At 45.1% G+C, this 17,059-nt stretch overlaps 1 protein-coding gene across 1 annotated transcript in view; it reads left to right on the forward strand.

Annotated features, from left to right (window-relative positions):
- The first annotated feature begins 1,103 nt into the window (after positions 1–1,103).
- Positions 1,104–17,059, forward strand: part of LOC129251235 (uncharacterized) — a 303,976-nt gene continuing 288,020 nt past the window's right edge. Inside the window, 1 exon segment of the mRNA XM_054890588.1 lies at positions 1,104–1,125. The gene's annotated coding sequence lies outside the window, so the exon portion shown is untranslated.

Raw genomic sequence — 17,059 nt, forward strand, 5'->3', positions numbered from 1 at the left:
AAAATTTTAGAAAAAAAAGCATACGAACAATTAAAAAATGAATACAATAAAATTGATAAAAATTTCAAGTCCGCAAAAGCGTTTCCTGTTGCAAGATACCGCAAAGTTATTGCCAGTCTAATTTCTGCTGATATTGCCTCTCTCATTATGGTATCTTGTTTCGTTATTTTGGCCTTTACGAAGTCCAACAATTTTCTAAACAGGGCTTCGTCCATCCCCATGTAATTTTTATAGTCCGCTGGCTCATTTTCCTTCAGTTCTTTCAGCAGCCTCTCGTTCGAAAATTCGATTTTTTTAAAAGCCAATTTTTGGACCAGATTTTTTTTCTCTTCTTTTGTTGCATCTCTTCTTCCTCATTTTTGTACAAAAGTTCGTCAATTATAATAAGAGAAGTAATTTTACGCATTTCGTCGATCATTTAAAAAATTAAATTTTACGTATCTTCCGCTTGTACCTTTCCTGCACCACAGTTATACACAATACTGAGATTGAAGCAACGGTCGCAACGTGTTTCTTAAACAAAGGCAACACGTTGCTGCAACCGTTGCTTCAACGGTTGCCTGGTGTGTATTTAGCTTAATAAGCAAATTTATCGTGGTAGCAATGAAAAGCCAACCCAAGCATTACTCTCTCTTTTATTATTATGGCTCGGATTTGCTATAATGTAACATGGGCAATTTTAGGCAAACTATAACTTATTTAATGAAACTTGCCGGAGATGTTAGGGAGTATTTCAGGAAGAAACTTAAGAACTCCGAATTATTCGAGAAATAATGGTTTGGTAATTATTTGCCTTTAAAGTGCCCTGGGAACTTCACTATAGTTTGGCACATTATAATACCTATATTTATATTTTTCTACACTTCACTCAATATACACTCACACGCGTGTTTTTACTTATTTTTATACTTGCATTCGAATTATTTCAATGAAAATTAAATACTAATACATTTACCCATATCATCAGCTTCCAATTTTAAACGCTAACAAGAATTTATTGAAATTGACAACAGTAGTGTGGAGGACGCCTGCATATTAAAATAATTATGTGAACAAAAATTAAGTATTTCAGTTCAGTGTTGAGATGGCGATGGGGGTTATTGTGCCTCCTTACTACACACACGCGTATGACGTTTTAATTTTGAGTTCAATGGTTTTAAAGTGGAAAGGAAAAATTTCGGCCTCCTAAACCGGTTTCCCCCTTAAAGTGGAAAGGAGTTATATGCTAAAATACTGTGGATGGCGTTGCTGGAGAATGACTGATAAGGGTTACTTTTGTGAAACGCGGCGAAGGCCGCCCAGGCGATAAGGAGTTCTACGCAAAAATACTGTGGATTACATAGCCGGAGTTGGATTGATGAGGGTAATTTTTTTGAAGCACGGCCGAAGGCCGCCCATGCGTAGGAAAGTTCCAAGGAAATATTTTCCATCCACAATATTTTACAATAGCATATAACTCCTTTCCACTTTAAGGGGGAAACCGGTTTAGGAGGCCGAAATTTTTGTGTTTTTCGTGAATTTTTTTAAAACGGAAAGAATAATCAGAATTTGTTTAAACTTAGAAGATATTTTGTTAATATTTTTAAGTACACTTTTAAATTTTTTCAAGCTAGTTAAATTACTACTTAGTGTCTCCTTAACTATTTGTTAGTAATTGTTTCACCTATTTCGTATTTCGTAGTGAACAGGATTTACAAATTATTTTTTTATTTATGTGTATTTAGTCTTTCTAACTATTAGTTTTTATTTAAGTAATTCTAAGTTATATATCCGTCCGTAATTTTGAGAAGTTAATTACTGGCAAGTTTACAGGATCTGACTAACACATATGTGTTACATTTTTTACGCCCTGTGTACTTCTTTTTAATTTTTGTTTTGCAATTTTTGACTCTTTAGTAATCTTGTCCGTCTTTTTGTATATTTTGGGCCTAGTTTGCTTCTTTATAAGCACTTTTATCTCGTTTTTTGCTTTCAACTTCAACATTTTTTGGTGAGAAAATTTAGCCTCTTTTATTTAGCAGTTTTTGCTTAGATGTTTTGCTATGCGCTTGTTTCTTTTACAACATTGTTTTTATTTCTTTATGTTGCCTTTCCTTTAAGGCTCTCCTGGTCGATTGTATTGATTTCATATCAGATTTAAAGATATATATTTTTTACTACGTGAATTAAGAAGTTTTAATTTTTGCCTTATGAACTTTCTTCTTCGTATTTGTCACTAAAGTCACTCTATTGTGCTTTCCCACTATTTCGTTTTCTACAACGCCTTCTGCATTGCTTTTTTTTGGTTGCCCCTAACGAATATCCCATCTTCCGCTCCAAACGTTTTTGGTGCTTTCCTGTATTGGTTCAAAGATATCTTTGTTCTTGATATATTCCCTAATTTCTTTGAGAAGTCTACTATGGAAATCAATCAGACCTTGGTAATTTATTATTTCAGTCCTATTGAAAAAAAATATCACTGGGTTTCCTTTTTGTTATAGAGTGAATTGTTGTGTCAACGATCGACTGCGATAAAAACCAGTTCTTTTAGTCTAATGCTTCGAGTTTCTTACTGGAGGCACCGATAAACATCGATAATGTTTGAATGGAGCTTTCGACCTGACCATTCACTTTACTTCTTTGAACTGCCAAAAACCTCACGCTCCTGGATAGCTCATAGGCTGCTAGTTATAACGTCTACGAACCTCCGCTTCCAGTTATCACCCGATTTCAGCATAAAATCTTTAATATTTTCTCCGCTTAATATGGTACAGGTTTCGGAAGCATAGCGTGGACATAGGAATAAGACGTGATCAACGTGATCTTCCTCCCCCTCAGTGCAGATTGGACAGTTTGGGGAACTGTCATGGCCGAATCTATAGAGGTATTTTCCAAATACCCCGTGCACTGAGATACCGGACATATGTTTGGTATGTCGGGGTCAATTCTGGATAAGTAGGAGTTTAACCTGCTACAGTATCCAGAACGTAATTGTGCCATTGTTACGCGGGTCTCACGGGGAAGCTGGAGTTCTTCATCTGCTATAGGTGGTGGTTAGACTCCGATTACGGCATTCTATGGACGGGAGCTTATGAAGGTGGTAAGGGTCTTCCGGTGAATGTCGTTTAATGTCTGTCTAAACACTGTCAGGTCTAGTAGATGTCTGTTAGTTTTGTCCTGGACCTCGTCGGTGTAGTTTCTCCTGGAGTGCCTGGGAGGCGGCTCTGGCTCAAGCAGGTGTCTGCAAGGCTGAAACCTACGGTAGCACCCTAACAGGAACTGCTTACTGAGCAGTTTGTTATGCTCCTTAACAGGTACCATATTGGCCTCGTCATGAAGGTGCTGTGTTGGGGACATCAGAAAACAACTCACCGCTGTCCGAATGGCAGTGTTTTGGCATGTCTGGAGCTTTATCCACTGTGTGTCACTGATTCTAGGCGCCCAGAAAAGCGCAGCATAGTTTAGAACCGGCCGGCCAATTGCCTTAAATGTCGATAGCAACAATTCTTTGTCTTTGCCCCAAGTGCTGCCGGCAAGCGGTTTGAGGGCCATGTTGCGATTTTGGACTTTAGTGGCAATTGCGCCTTTGTGCGCAGAGAAGGAGAGCAAACTGTCGAAGGCTACCCCCAAAACTTCCGGGTTGTTTACAGTCGGAATTGGTGTGTCATCGACTTCTACTTTGAGGGACGGTTTGACCTCCTTTGTCCAGGTGGTAAAGAGGGTCGCCGTGGACTTAGTGGGGGAAATTTGAAGATTCCTCGCAGTGAAAAAGCGAGAAAGCTCGGTGAGGTAGTTGTTCACTTTGGAGCAGAGGCCATCGATGTCGTTGCCCGACGCCATTATCGTGCAGTCGTCAGCGTATAAGGCCAGGTTTTGCAGCCGTCTGGTGGCACGACGCTTGGTCGGAGGATGCAGTGTAAAAAGTCGGCTAAAATAACTCGCGCATCTCTTCGGGTCCAACGAAGTGCAACCGTTAAAGGTTATGACCACCTTGTCGTTGTGCTTCGTCGGGTTCGACAGGGACCTAACGGTGGACCAAAGCTTACTCACACCAGTGGTGAATTTGCAGGTCTTCAGATGTTTAACCCCTTTGGTCCGCTTGTGTTGGGTTACCAGTTGCCGAATCTCCGAATTGAGATCACTTATGCGGGGATCCCCGAGATCGACCCGACGTAGGTGGTTACGCTCGTTCGCTAAGCTGGCTGCTTCGGCTGGGGAATTAGGACGTATATCTGTGAGCCTTCCAGCAGGGATGAAGCGAACCGCAGTAGCTGTGAGCACCTTGCGGAATGCGCGTTCGCCTGCGCGGACATCAGTGGTGATTGGAAGATCGGCGAAGGTGTCCTCGGTGAATTCCGCGAAGCCGGGCCAATTAGCTTTGTTAATGGTAATATAGGATCGGTGATTCGCGAAAGCAAAGTCGGCAGGTCTCTCGAGACGATAATGAGCAAGTGGTGTGATGCAAGTCATATCATATTGTTATATCAGGCGATCTGCTGCATTTGCTCACTACCCTGGTGGGTGTGTCATCGTTCAAAGTGCTGAATGTTGAATCGTCTATTTGCTCTGCCAGTTGGTGTCCTCTACGATCATTTGGCAGGCTTGAATGCCAAAGATCGTGATGCGCATTGGAGTCGCCTACAACCAATCGGTTTTCACCTCTGATGAGCGCACCTATATCAGGGTGATATCCAGCCGTACAGCAGGTGACAGAGGTTATGTATATATTACAAAGTTCGAGCTCGGCAACGCGTGACCGCACAGTTATACCTTGACATTCTAAGGTGCTGTCCCTGTGGTCGATTTCTTCATCGATGAGGCGATACTGCACTGTGTGGTGCACTATGAACGCTAAGCCACCACCATTGTCTTGCTCGCGATCATGTCTGTGCACGTTATAGCCATGCCTGGTTTACAGAGAAAAGCTAGCGTGCAGTTTGATTTCTTGGACCGCAGCTAGTGGGATACTGTGTCGGCTCATAAAGTCAACTATCTCGTCGACCTTACTCGTGAGCCCGTTGCAGTTGGAACATCTCCGAAAGTGGCACCAGCCATTGGAAGAATTGCATTTGAGTGATGCCAGGTTCCGGGGTATTCAGGTCTGAGACACGGAACAGACAGTACGCGGGACCAAGAGCTTCTGATTTGTCCCCGTAGTGGGGTTGGAGCACGAGGGAAGGGGATGGGCTATGTTTGGGGAGTTGTGTTACGTTTATAAGCTCCTAACCGTCCAGGAATGGGTTGTGGTGGCGGTTGGTAATAGCGGCTTATCAGTGGGATGTAGTAGCCATTGAGGCAGTGGACCCACGTAAAACACGGTCCTCGCACTTTTCCAAAGTTACCCTTTCCCTGTTTCTAAAAAGGGGAAAAAAGTATATCATGCGTCAAACCCAAAACCGTATCCTTTCTATCCTTACTCTTTTATTTATTTATTTATTCATTTAATACACCCACGCCAATCGGCAATATACAACTTGGTAACAATTAATGAATATAGAAAAAATGAATTTTGAGGGGAAGGATTTAAACAAATTAATTGGGTATTTGTAACAATTAATTGATTAAAAAAAAAATTTTCGAAATGTTGTTTGACCTAGGGGTATGGTAATAGACCTGATTTAATATCTGGTGCGAAGGTATTCAGTGATCCGCTGTAAAAGTCCACCTCGTTGTGCAGAGAGTTGACGATCCTAGCTATTCGGTTATGTGGACCGTTAAAAACATAGTTTTTAGTTGTCCTTGTGGTTTTTAGCAGGCGATTGCGACTCAGTGGAAGTCCAACAGGTGCGAATTCATAGCAACTATTGATATTGGGCATCAATCAGGCCATTCACAACTTTGAAAAAGAATATTAGGTCCGTTACCTGCCGACGTGCTTGCAAATTATTGTTGTGGAACTGGTTATAGATCTCAAGTGATGATCTGTATCCTCCTTGGCGACTGTATCGGTAATCCAGGCTTCTGCAGAGTTTCACTTGTACTCGCTCAACGCGTTTGATTGCAGAGTCAGTAAAAGGAGACCAGATTACTGTGCCATATTCCAGAATTGGAAAGACTAAGGAGGAGAAAAGGCTCAGTAAGGTGTTGGGATTTGTGAAGTCCTTGCTGGTTCTAGTAATAAAACCAAGAGTTTTAAACGCTTGGAGAGTAACCTTGTTAATATGTTTGTTAAATGTCAATCTGTTGTCTACGATAATACCTAGATCCTTTATGCTGTCGATTTCACTTATTGTCTCGTAGTTTAAATTGTAGTTGGTTGGAGTACAGACGTGCGATCTTGAGAAAGATACTGCTGCACACTTTTTGATATTCAGGCCTAGTTTGTTTCTGCTGAACCAGGCCGACAATAAGTCAATATCGCTCTGGAGAATTTTCATGTCTTGTACACTAGTAATCGATCTGAAGATTTTTAAATCGTCCGCATATAGGAGGTAATCTAACAGTAAATGCTCGCCAATGTCGTTAACGAATATGTTGAACAGAGTTGGACCCAGGTGTGATCCTTGGGGCACATCCGACGTTACATCATGCTGGGCGGGTAGATGACCAGCCACCATCACTTGAAATTGCCTTTAAGATAGATATGAGTGGGTCCAGCCCAGAGCATTGCCTTGAATACCGTATCTGTTGAGTTTATTTATTAGGATACAATGATCGACCCTACAGAATGCTTTGCTAAAGTCCATGTAGATGGTGTGTACTTCGTGTCCTTCGTTTAGCGCTTCGTGGAGGTAGTTGACATAGATAAACAAATTCGAAGTAGTAGACCTCCCGCCAACAAACCGTGCTGCTTGTTGGTGATAACGTTCGAGAAAAATGCTGTGAGTTCGAGGAGAACAATTTTTTCAAAGAGTTTAGCGAGAGAGGATTGTATGCAGATTGGTCTATAGTTGGAAACCTCAGACCTAGGACCCTCCTTGTAAATGGGACAGACGTAGGAGGATTTCCAAACTGTTGGAAGGTACCGGTTTGTAGAGAGAAATCAAACATATGTATGAGATGTCCGCTGAGGCTGGTAGCATAGTTTTTGAGGAAGGTGTTTGGTAGTCCACCTCTCTTTGTATTCAATGTCAGCAGCGCTTTGTAAACGTCATTTATATTAACCTCGAACTCGGTGATAGTATTAGTCGGCCTGTGTCCTAGATCAGCTAACGTGAAGCCTCGATGCGGATCCTGATTATATACATTCTTGAAAAAGGATGCGAGCATGTTACTAATCTCAATGCCGGAGTCAGCCGACAGATTATTCCAAGTCATGGTAGACGGAATATCGCTGTTACTCCTTCTTTTATGTTTATTGTATTTCCAAAATGCCTTTGTATCAGTCCGAACCTGCTGCTCAATCTTATCTATATAATTTTTGTAGCATAATGTGTTGAGCTCCTTGCACTGCCGTCTAAGATCACTAAATTTTTTATAGTACAAATTAGTATCGTTTTTCTTGTATTTCTCGTAGCTGCAATGAGCTTCTTTCGTGAGTAGTGTTTTGAATTTTAATTCACTTGAGAACCAGTAAGGGAAGCGACTTGTTTTTTGGACACGCACTGGAACACATGATGAGATGCCTTCATTCCCATGGCAGCCGGTTCTACGTTACCGGAATGACTCGGGTTTTTCCCGACCAAGGGCTGCCGCCCCAGAATACTAGCCCTGTCTAGTGAACCGTACATCACCCCACCCCTTACGTCACAGGAGCAAACCCTCGCAGCAATCCTGCTCCAAATGCTTCTCCTCAGGGCTGGAATTGAATCCAACCCTGGGCCAGAAGTATTCTATTGCTGCGTCTTCCACAAACGGCTCCACCCGAACTCCCGGTTAGGTGTAACAAGTGCAACGGGTGGAGCCACCTTAAGACCTGTTCAGGCCTTAAGTCTCATAGGGAGTGGTCCACACGGTATGTGGCCACGTGTTGCTCCCGCCAGCAGGCGTTTGATGCCCCCACGGCTACTATACCCCCTGATAGGCCGGCTCTACCAACCGCCACCACAACCCATACCTCCACGGTGAGGAGCCTATCGGAGCAACACAACTCCCCCTCAACCCCTCCCCTTCCTTCCTGCTCCAACCCCAGTGCGGCGACAAACCTGCAGCTCTTGGTCCCCACACAGTCTGTTCCGTGTGTCAGACCGTAATACCTCGGAATCTGGTATCAGTCCAATGCAATTCTTGCAATGGCTGGTGCCATTTTCGGAGATGTTCCGGCCTGCGCACCACCCGTGAGTGGACAACTGCCTACGTTGCCTCCTGCTGCAGAGCTCGCACCCATTACCGCCCCCGGAGGCGCGGCCGCCCACCACCATCAGGCCGCAACAACCACAGTGGATTGCGCAGCAGGTCCAACGTAGACAACACCACGCGACCCTCACCCCCCGAATTACACAGACCTTACCGAGAAGATTCAAGCTTCTCCAATTTAACTGCAACGGACTCACGAGATAGTTGACTTTATGAGCCGGCACAGTATTAAAATAGCTGCGGTCCAAGAAACCAAGTGCACGCTGGGTCATCTCTGATCACCAGGGATGGCTGTAACGTGCACAGACACGATCGCGAGCGAGACAATGGTGGTGGCCTAGCGTTTATAGTCCACCACACAGTTCAGTATCGTCTCATCGATGAAGAAATCGACCACAGGCACAGCACCTTAGAATGTCAAGGCATAGCTGTCCGGTCAGGCGATTCCGAGCTCGGAACATTTAACATATACATAACCTCTGTCACCTGCTGCCTGGCACGATATCACCTTGATATAGGTGCGCTCATCAGAGGTGAAAACCGATTGGTTGTAGTTGACTTCAATGCGCATCACGATCTTTGGCATTCAAGCCTGCCAAATGATCGTAGGGGACAGCAACTGGCAGAGCAGATAGACGATTCGACATTCAGCACTTTGAACGACGACGTCCCCACCAGAGTAAGGGGCAACTGCAGCAGCTCGCCTGACCTAACAATAGCTAGCGCTGGTCTGATAAATAGCAAAACTTGGCAACCTATGCTATCGCTTGCATCAGACCACTTGCCCATTATCGTCTCGATTTAGAGATCTGCCGACTTTGTTTCCACGAATCACCGATCCAATATTAACTTAAATAAAGCTAATTGGGCCGACTTCGCGGAATTCACCAAGGACAACGTCGCCGCTCTTCCCATTACCACTGATATGCGCGTAGGCGAACGCGCATTCCGCGACGTGCTCATAGCTAATGCAGCCTGCTAGAAGGCTCAAGGATATACGTCCTAATTTCCCAGCCGAAGCAGTCCGTTTAGCAAACGAGCGCGAGCTCCTACGCCAGGTCGATCTCGGGGATCCCCGCATAAGTGATCTCAATTCGGACATCCGGATATTGGTAAATCAACACAAGCGGACCACATGGGTTGAGTACCTTAAGACATGTAACATCACCTCTGGTGTGAGTAAGCTCTGGTCCACCGTTAGGTCCCTGTCGAACACGACGAAGCACAACGACAAGGTGGCTATCACCTTCAATGGTTGCACTTCGTCGGACCCGAAGAGATGCGCGAGCTATTTTAGCCGCCTTTTCATACTTCATCCTCCGGTCGACACAACCAAACGTCGTGCTACCTGAAGGCTGCACAAAGTGACGAACGACAGTGCGCCACTTACTTTCTCCGGTGATGAGGTTCAGGGGGCCATCAACAAATCGAAGTCATCAAAAGCCATTGGCCCTGACGGATTAAACGCGCTGATGCTGAGCATCTGGGACCTCTGGGAGCAGGATTCTTCACAAGGGTCTTCAATCTGTCCCTGTCCACTCTCATCATCCCTGACAAGTGGAAAGCAGAGAGAGTGGTCCCACTACTGAAACCTGGGAAACCCGCCAACCAAGGGGAATCTGATCGTCCGATAACTCTCCTTTCCCCAGTAGTGAAGACACTTGAAGCCCTCCTACTCCCACTCTTCACGAAACACCTGGTCCCAGCCCCACATCAGCACGGATTCCGACCAGTGCATAGCACCACCACGGCACTCACCGCCATAAACGCCCAGATAAACCGCGGGCTTAACCAAAGCCGCCCCTGAGAGGGGACTGTCCTAGTAGCGTTGGACCTGAAGAAGGCTTTCGATACAGTCAGCCATTCCACGCTACTAGATGATATTTATCAGTCGACACTCCCGCCAGGGCTGAAGAGGTGGTCCGCAAACTACCTGAGCGGTCGGCACTCGCCTTCCTGGATTATGTCATAGAGTACTTTTATTTTGCAGTCTACAGTGGTTGATGAATATAAGTTAGACCAATCAGCGTTTACGAAGAAGTTATTGAGATTATCATAGTCACCGTTCTTGAAATCATAGTAAGTTGGTGTTGCAGGCTTTAGACTGGGCTGGAGCTCGATAGTGATATCAAGGGCAGGGTGATACAGATCCATCGTGGTAATTGCCTGAGTATATTCTACCTGAATAGAAATGTTACTAAAGCAGAGATCAAGCAAGTTATTATCGATATGGACACTGTTAAATTGTTGGCATTCCAGCGAAGAGAAACCTTCGTATATAAGATTTTCACAGTCAGTGCAGGGTGAGCTGCTAGGAAGGTTGAAGTCGCCAGTAATAAGGAGATTTGCGGCACTATGTTTTTCCTTCAGATAGTGAAGCGTATCAATGAATGTCTGGAAAGCTGCGAGTGAAGCTCTCGGAGGAAAGTAGACGCACCCGACGATTATATCAGAACTATTGCACTTCAATTTTACGTAGATGTGCTCGATGCTGTCGTCGAGAACGGGAATACTTTCTGCTTGAATATATTTCTTTACTGCAATGAAAACGCCTCCGCCGCGTTCACTAACACTTGTTGAGCTGCTTCTGTCCTTCCTAAAGATCTTTAACGTGTTATCTATTACCTCCCCGTCATTGATGGCTCGATGAAGCCATGATTTAGTGATGCAGAAAGCATCAATGCCACTGATCGATGCCGCTGGGAGAAAGCAGTAATGGGCGAGTAAGACCAGTCGAGGGACGACCTAGGCGGCGGAGTTTGAATCTATCTAAATTAGCTGAGACATCCGGAGGTAATATTGTCTGGATTATGGTTTTGTCATCTTCAAGGCGGTCTTTACCATCCGCTTTTTTAGATTCTTTGATATTTAGTAGGACAACATTTGACTCACCTTCTGTTAACTCCGCAATGACATCTTCCGTTGGCGATGAGGCACCAGTTTAGTTCTTCAGCTTATTTTCGACGGTTGTTAACCGTTTATCGAATACTGAGCAGTTGTCACCCAATTGCTTGTGTTGTTTAGATAAGCTCATGACATCCTTCCTGATGTCAACAATATTCTTTTCAATAGCAGGCGTGAAATTATTAAATTTACTTTCATCATCATCATCATCGGATTAGAGATCGTCCGTGCAGGAATCACATTTCCACAGGAACCCCTGTAATTTAACTTTGTTTGCTAAATCAGTGAATTCGGATTTGGTAAGCCCCGTACAATTCGCATGAGTCCACGTACGGCAGGCTACACACAAAATACTAGATGCTCTGGCGTGAGCAGCCGCGTGGCAAACACCACATGTGTGCTGTTGATGGGTGCCTTTTTTAGGAGGCATAGTTGGTCGCAGAAATTCACGTATTACTAAGAGAACTTTGCTGATTTTGATTGTCACTGCACGAGAGTATGACTAAACTATTAGTTTTAATTATTAATTAACTATAAGTTGCAAAAATAGGTATGAATAAACAGCAGTAAAAATGTAAACACATGTACTCTCGCCCCCTAGCACAATAGGCTGCGCATTTTTTTATTTTGGCTGCTAAAACAAGTAAAAACGAAGAAAAACACATTGCATCAGTGGCGCTAGCAAGAGGAAGCGGACAACCGCTGTAATAGCGCAGACGCACCAAATTTAGCGAAGTTTACTGGGGCGCTAGCCCTTGGTCGGGAGAAACCCGAGTCATTCCGGTAACGTACAACCGGCCGCCATGGGAATGAGCTATTGTGTAGCTATTTATGTTCAGTATATCTGCCCAGATCGGTGCAGCATACAAAAGAACCGAGCTGACTACCCTAGTGTATAGTAATCTTTTGCTATCGCTAAGTCCGCCATTGTTCGGCATTATTCGCGACGGACGGGACTGGACAGCATATATCAGGTACGTTTTGAAATTTTAACGACTGTCGATCATCACTCTTAGGTATTTAATAGCAGGTTTTGAACTAATAGTTACAGTCCTAACATTTACAATTATAGCTTCTACTGCTTTTCTGCAGCTTATTAGGACTATATCGGTCTTATGCTCAACTACTTCCTGCTTCATAGACCTCAACCAAGCTTTGATCCTGCTTACTGATTCGCTGGTGATCTTGTCAATTTCATGGATATATTTTGCCACTATTACGACCGCGATGTTATCCACGAATGCAATAAAATTAGTTTTACGGGGTATATCCTGTCTTAGAACACCGTCATACATTAAGTTCCATAGTATTGAGCCAAAAAAACTAGCCTTGACGAACTCCTGCTGATGCGATTGGCAGGGTGTGGAGGAAGCCTTTGTCGCTTCCAAACCTTCGTTTACAGTCCGTGAAAAAGCTCTCAATATTTACTAGGAATGTCACCTGGTACGTGTTGTATGCATAATGGCAAAATGTTGTTGAAATTTTCCTGCTTGCTAGTTTTAATTGCTCTTTTAACGGCTTCCTGCTATTTGATACCACTATATCTAACCGGTATTTTAGAGCGAACCCATTGCCCTCTATACCGGTTAATCGTGCTTTTAATTTCGTAATCTGTACAAGAAGAGTATTCACAGCCCCATTTAGCTCGCTCACTTTTGTAGTCAAGCCGTTTATTATTATTAGCTTTAATTATGATACTGTTTATTATTATTTTTTTTATCAAGGCACGGGATATGCCATACCAGTTGAATTCGCACAGTATAGCGAGGTAATATTATTTTTTTATGATAATACATTTTTAAGATTGTAATTAGTCTTTCAATGGTTTAAAAATTAGTCGAGAAAGGGATCTTTTATTCTTTTTATCATCAACAATCAGATTGAAGGCAACCTACTAAGGCACAATTTGTTTCACATCATGAACCTATCGCAGTTTTCAAATGTGTTCTTATGTGTGCCTTCCTGTGCTCTTGCTACGGCAGGTAGTGGATAGGGAAGCCTTGGCATCACACAAGTGGCCTTCTCTGATGGGGTAGGTTCAACACTTCTATGATGAAGCAAAATTGGCATAGAATCAGGGTGTCATCCCGAATAAAAGTCATCCTTGGTAATGGACAGCACAAAGGATATTACTCCAGGTGGAATCCACACGCGTGGCAAGGAGGGAAAGAAGAAAGCGGCGGGCAAGGCTCATGCGAGAGAAATCCTCAATCAGCCCTTCTGCGTCTCTGTCTTCCAAAAGGCCTCGATCGGCGGAAGTGACACCCACGGAAGCTACCGAGTCCTCGGTGGGCACGGGCGCTCCCAAACTGTCTCGCTCTCGAGGTAAGCGGAGAAGGACGGCGGTCCAGAACAGCTGTGTGCCCGGCGTAACTTTCGTCTGTGGAGGATGGGGAGCTGGACTTTCACCCAAGTACATCCAAGGGTGCAGTCAAGCCATTCTATAGCGAGAAGGCTGGTGGCCCACGACCTGTGGCTGTGATTGGAAAACTGAAAATCAAATCAAATATTGCGAACGTCGACTGATGCGTCAGGTTATTGCCTCCAGTGCCAATGTCATGGGCTCACGGTACGAGAACCGTCTGAGTTTCTTCTTTGGGACAGACAGTTTCCACGTCTTTCTCAAATGATTGGCTCGGACGTTTTCTGTAGCTACCGTCCCTTGACGGTGACACAGATTAACAAACAGCATTTCAAAGCCTCCGGACACATTACCCTACATAAAAACCGTGCAAGAGTCCTGGGTCTTTAGGGGCCGCCTCTGTGGCTTAAGCACGTTGAATGGGGCCACGACAGGAGTTCAAGGTCTTATAGTATCATTATATCGCAATGATGGCAATTTTGCTGCCAAGACCTGGTAGCGGCTGAGGTGTGCTGTAGACGCGTATGGTCGAAGTTTGTGATTATATATAGATATAATTGGCGCGTACACCCGTTTTGGGTGTTTGGCCGAGCTCCTCCTATTTGTGATGTGCGTCTTGATGTTGTTCCACAAATGGAGGGACCTACAGTTTTAAGCCGAGTCCGAACGGCAGCTATTTTTTTATGAGGAGCTTTTTCACGGTAGAAATACACTCGGAGGTTTGCCATTGCCTGCAGCATGTTTTTCTTAATTTTAATGTTTCACCGGGATTCGAACTAACGTTCTCTCTGTGAATTCCGAATGGTAATCACGCACCAACTCGTTCGGCTACGGCGGCCGAAGTTTGTGATTGCATCTGCTTATTTTCCTTACGATGCTCTGGAGGGGCCTCCACCTGGTAGGCCACTAGTCTCGTGAGGTTTTGTGAGCGGCGCAATTTGGGCCTTATCCTATGTTGCGATGCTCATGCTTAGCATACAATCTGGTGCAGCAGCAAATGCAATGGACGGGGCTCTCGACTATTCGAATTCATCGCGTTCTCTTGCCTAGACACACATAACAAGGGCACACAGCTTGCGTCTGTTACTGCTAGAAGGCAGGAGGTGATTGATCCCACCCTATCAAACTCAAAACTTGGATGGTCAATCAAGAACTGGAGAGTCTTTGCCGAAGATTCGTTCTCAGACCACAGGTACATTGAGTTTCAGTGTGGCGAGGAGGCACAAATGCCATTGACCTCTAGAAACCCCAGAAAAACAGACTGGGCGAAGTTTAGGGGGGCGTTGCGGGCCCTTGATGTGACGCCACCAAGACTTGGGAAAGAACTGGCCATTGAGGCGGCTGTTGAGAAACTCAACGCTGCCCTAACTGAATGTTTTGAGTCAGCCTGTCCAAATCGACCTCTCCCTGACTGAAGTCGCGTTCCTTGGTGGAATCGAGAGCTCCAAACATTGAGGCGTGAGTCAAGAAAACTTCTAAAGCGTGCCTCAAGACTAACCTTGCTGAGAACTGGGAGCAATACCGTGATGTTAAGAAGAACTACAAGAATCTTATTCAGGAATCGAAAAGAGCCTCCTATTGCGAATTCTGCAGCGGTATTGAATATCTGAGGCGCATTTGTTTAGGCTCCTGAAAAGGGACACAACGGCAAAGCTGGTGTCACTTAGGAAATCTGATGGCTCCTTCACGGAGCGGCAAGTGAGACACTCAGCTTGCTGATGGAATCTCACTTTCCTGGTAATCAGATAAGCATTGGCTGGCAACAGCCCTTAACGAAAGAGGCTGTAGTCAGAGCTGCTACACCGTCTCGGCATGACTGGTACGTTGCCAGATCTGTAGCGAATGAGGCCACTATTCGATTTGCCATCAAATCTTTTGGCGGCTACAAGTCGCCCGGACCAGATGGCATATATCCTGCCATGCTGAAGGAAGACGCAGAGTCCGTGACAGTAGCCTTGAAGAAAATCTTCTCTGTATGCCTGGCACTGGTCTATATATGACGCTTTTGGAGGATGGTGAGGGTCGCCTTCATCCCAAAGGTTGGAAGAGACGACTACACCAGCCCCAAAAGTTTTAGACCCATCGGCATGATTTCTGGTGGAATTGCGCATAGGTCAAAAGTCGCTGAAGGCTCACCCTTTATCTCCATTCCAGCATGTCTATCAAAGTGGAAAATCCTGCGAGTCGACGCTGCAAAACCTTGTTGCTAGGGTAGAGCTGGCCATCGACAGGAGGGACTACGCCATGGGCATCTTTTTAGACATAGAGGGGGGCGCTTGGTAATGCCTTTTTGGACCGTATGTGTAGCTCTGCTAGTAGGCATGGCCTAGACGGGGTGCTAGTGAATTGGATTCGTTTGATGCTGGTCCAACGAATCGTCTCAGTGCTAGCGGAGGAAGATCTGGTGTCATCCGGGGTTAATAGAGGTTGCCCCCAAGGCGGTGTGCTGTCTCCATTGCTCTGGCATATTCGGACGATGTTGCCTGTTCAGTAACAGGCCCTTCTCTTATTAGCATCTGCAGAAAAGTGCAGAAATATGTGGATATGATTGACGCTTGGTGCTGTGCGAATGGGCTATCGGGAAACCCCTCCAAGACAGGCATTGTTCTCTTCACCAGAAGGAGGAGGCTTAATGGACTCGGTATGTCTAAGCTAAGTAATCCTCGATAGCAAGTCCTCTGGAAATCACACGTTGAAATGAAGACATCCAAAGCACTGACAGCCGTTAGGCTACTTCAGGCGCGGCATTAGATGTTCTGGTTAGTCTGCCACCTCTTGATGCTTGCACCTTTGAAGTCCATCTGGAGGCTGAAACACAATCGAACTTGGTACGGCCACTGTCCGGCATTGGACAACAGAGAAGGCATGGACTTCGATCTAACGATCCTCGCCATGCCCCTTGACTGCATGCCATCCAGAATCGTGCTTGACAAGAGATATAGTGCGGTGCTGCCAGAGGTTCAAGTGTGGCCAAACTCAGAAAATGAGCCCGGCGAACACTGTTTTTGCATTTTCACGGATGGCTCCAAGACCAAGCACGGCTCCGGCTCTGGTGTCTACGTGGAATCTAGCGGGACAAAAGTGCACTTTGTTCTTGGAATGCATGCATCTGTGTTTCAAGCGGAGATGTATCCTGTTCAAGAAGCGATGTACTTTGTTGTGGATCTATATATGTCTGGCCTTAGAAAGCCCCCAACAACTTGAAGCGTAGTGGAGTCCTGTAAATCTAGGCTCAACTATGTCGGTAGATATTAAAGCCTGATGCTAACATGGGTCTCGGGACACGTGGATATCGCGGGTAACGAGATCTCTGACTCTTTAGCCAGAATGGCCTCAAAGCCAACTTTCTTGTCCCGGAGCCCGTTCTGCCACTCCCTTCGGCAGCCATCAAAGCCACGATTAGCAAACGGGTTACTCTAACCCACAAGCGAGCTTGGCAAGCTGAGAGAGGCTGCAGATGGACAAAACTGATGTTACCTGTCATGTCCAACCGACTGTCGCAGTTCCTCCTGTCACTAAGCAGAGGAGACTATAGGAGGCTGGTTGGACTTATGATTGGCCACTTTCTATGGGCAAAGC

The sequence above is a fragment of the Anastrepha obliqua genome, unplaced genomic scaffold, assembly GCF_027943255.1.
Source record: "Anastrepha obliqua isolate idAnaObli1 unplaced genomic scaffold, idAnaObli1_1.0 ptg000009l, whole genome shotgun sequence".
Taxonomy (NCBI): Eukaryota; Metazoa; Arthropoda; class Insecta; order Diptera; family Tephritidae; genus Anastrepha; species Anastrepha obliqua.